Source organism: Gaeumannomyces tritici (assembly GCF_000145635.1).
Source record: "Gaeumannomyces tritici R3-111a-1 unplaced genomic scaffold supercont2.235, whole genome shotgun sequence".
Taxonomy (NCBI): domain Eukaryota; kingdom Fungi; phylum Ascomycota; class Sordariomycetes; order Magnaporthales; family Magnaporthaceae; genus Gaeumannomyces; species Gaeumannomyces tritici.
Genome location: NW_008804779.1, coordinates 1 through 2,977, shown reverse-complemented (window position 1 = coordinate 2,977; position 2,977 = coordinate 1). Strand labels below are relative to the sequence as shown.

Here is a 2,977-nt window from a genome sequence, read left to right as displayed (position 1 = left end):
CCAATAATTACGTTTAAAGCAATCCGCGCCGCAACGCGTACGGCCGCAAAGGAAAAAAAAAAGGAAAAAAAAAAAAAGGAAAGCAAATAACGTAATAACTTTAATAACGCCATTTTTTATTACGGTTTAGCGATAACATTTAACGTTTCCAAACCGGAAATTAAAAACGTTGCTTTTAAAGCAAATTTAATAAATAAAAATTAGCAAGCCTTTTTCGATACGTATTTGTTTAATTAATAAACGGCAATTAAAAAAAGTAATTTTGGCCATTATCCGGTTTACGAAATAATTGTAATTACCGTAGCGAAAATATTAAAACGCAATAATTTTTAAAAAAACAAACGGTTGCACCGAAATAAATTACAACGAATTTTAGTCCTCGTAGCGCAGTGGTTCAGCGCTAGGAGGTCCTTTTTGGAGGACGCAAGTTCGATTCCTGCCGGGGACACCGGGTTTTTTGTTTCGCACGTGCAAAAAAGCGATTTATTAAGCCCTAAACCGTTCCGACGTTTTTCCAAACAATTGGTTCCCACAACAAAAAAAGCCCACAGCAACAAAAGACTTTATCCTTATCGACGAGCCTTATGGCACCCACGTACAACCTCCTTTCGATTCCAGCGAAGCCATTTGCAACCCGTTAGCGGGGTTCTTTACCTTCGAGCTTTGTAACGCACGTGCCGAAGGTTTAAGCAAAAGGCCCCTTTAGGGCACGTACAGCTTATAAACGCACAAGTTATAAAGCAAGCAAAAAAATAAGGATTTCGGGCCAAAATAAATCCAACCGGTTATTGGAATAATAGCGCCGGGGTTGCGGCGAGGGATAAAAGTACCGATAGCGACGAAAGCAACTCCGATAACAAAGTTGGCCGATAAAATAATGGTACTAATTAAAAAAAAAAGGAAAGGACCGCTTTCGAAAGGGCGCGCTTGGCCCGAAAAACAAAAGGAATACGCCCTGGCTGGAAAAGGTAAAACCCAATAATTAACGAGTAAGCTTTATGGTAAAATAAAATATTGTTAATTCGGTCGTTTGGACCTTGCAAATAAAACCCGGATCGTAATGTGCTATTTGGAATTGTAGCGCGTAAATTGTAGCGCGCTTTTTATGCACGCTCGTGTTCGTGCCTTTTTAATTATTAATGTAATTTTATGTGCAGGATTTTTACTTACGAAGAAAACGCGCAATTGCAAAGCTTTCGAAAGGAAGGGGTTTTTATCCAGCCTTATACCAAATAGCTATCGGCTAAAGGCACGGTTTTTTCCTTCATGTAATTAACCCGATCCGTAATGCTCCCCATGTGCTATACAGTTCGAACGGGGTAAATAAATTTATATATACAACGAATTTTAAAATTTTAACGAAAGTTTAATACGCACCCGTATAAAAAAAAGTTTAAATAATTTGCTTTCGGGAAAATTAACAAATTATTAAAAAAAAAATTTAAAAAAAATTTTAAAAAATTTATTTGGTAGCAAAATTATTAATATTGCTTGGGTATTTATTTATAAATTTAACGAAAACGGTTACGTTACGGATTATAAATTCCGCGCGGTAATTAAAGGTAATTAATAACCCAACGGTTTGGAAAAAATTTACGCTGTTACGCTTGCAATTAAAAGCTTTAAAATTATAATAGCAATTATAGCTTATTTCGATTTTAAAGCGTACCAAATTAACGTTAGCAAAGCCTTTTTTTACGCAAAAATTAGCGATAACTATATACCCGTTTACGTAAAGTTCCTTTTTGGGTATTACCGAAAAAAGTTTGTAATTTGGCTTAAAAAAGCCTTGTACGGGCTACGGAATTTACCGAAATTATAATACTTAACTTTCGAAAAAACCTTTAAAAAGCTAAAGCTTACCCCGTTAACGAAAAAGCCTTATTTATTTATAAATACAAAACGTAAGGTTTTTTTTTTTTTATACGTTAATAATATAATTATCCTTAACCGTATTACGCATTTAAAAATGGCAGCGAAAATATTAAACGGTTTTAAAAAAAATACAAAATAAAAAAAAACTATTTAAAAATTTTTTTGGGGTCCAAATCGTAAAGGATAAAAAAGTACGGATAATAACTTTGCATTACGATTTTTACATCGATAAAATCGTTAACACTTTTAATTTTAGAAATAAAAGCGTAAAGCGTTCCTTTTTGCTTAACCAAACGCTTAAAAAGAATTTGGGGATAGCGATACCCGCCGAAATTTTAGCCATGCAAAAAAAAGTCGGGTTTATACTTTATACGGCCATTACCATCCGCTTAAACGTTGCTTTTGCAAGCGCAAAACTTTCCAAATACCTTACAAACCCAAATAAAAAGTACTTAAAAACGGCAAACCATACCTTTTTATATTTAAAAGGGTCGAAATTTTATTGCATCCGGTTAAGGAACGTTTTAAAATCCAACCATTTGCTTTTTGCTTTAAACGCTTTTTTCGCTAACGATAAAAAAACGAAAAGGTTATTTAAAGGATACGTTATATTTTTATTCGAAAGGCCCGTAGCGTAAAAAGCAAAGAAATAAGCTACCGTTACAACGTTTACTACAAAAGCAAAGCTTTTAGCGCTTATAAAGTTTGGAAAAAAAATTATTGCTATGCAAAGGCTTTTCCGAAATTTGCGCTTAAAAATTAATACTTTTTGGAAGCTTTGCTATAACAATATACAAACGATTCGATTAGTAATTAAAAAGGGCACCCGCATTAATACGGCTTTAAAGCACGTAAATATTATAAATATATAGCTACGCTAAAAGTATTAAAAAAGAACGTTTAACGTAGTATATTTTAAAACCGCTTTTATGCTAGCAAACGGGCTTACCAAAAACTTTCCGCTTTACAAATTTAAAATATTTAAAATTGCTTTAAGGTTATACGATTTTTTTAAAAACGGGTTAGCAAGTTTAATACGCAGCCAAAAATTTTGGAGCAAATATTAAAAGCGTATAACGTTTGCATAAAGGCACAACGCAAA

General features: G+C 33.4%; 1 pseudogene across 1 annotated transcript; it reads left to right on the top strand.

Annotated features, from left to right (window-relative positions):
- Positions 1-375: 375 nt before the first annotated feature.
- On the top strand, positions 376-448 carry GGTG_20271 (annotated as a pseudogene). Its single transcript has one exon. The product of its transcript is annotated as a tRNA-OTHER (tRNA).
- Positions 449-2,977: the final 2,529 nt, after the last annotated feature.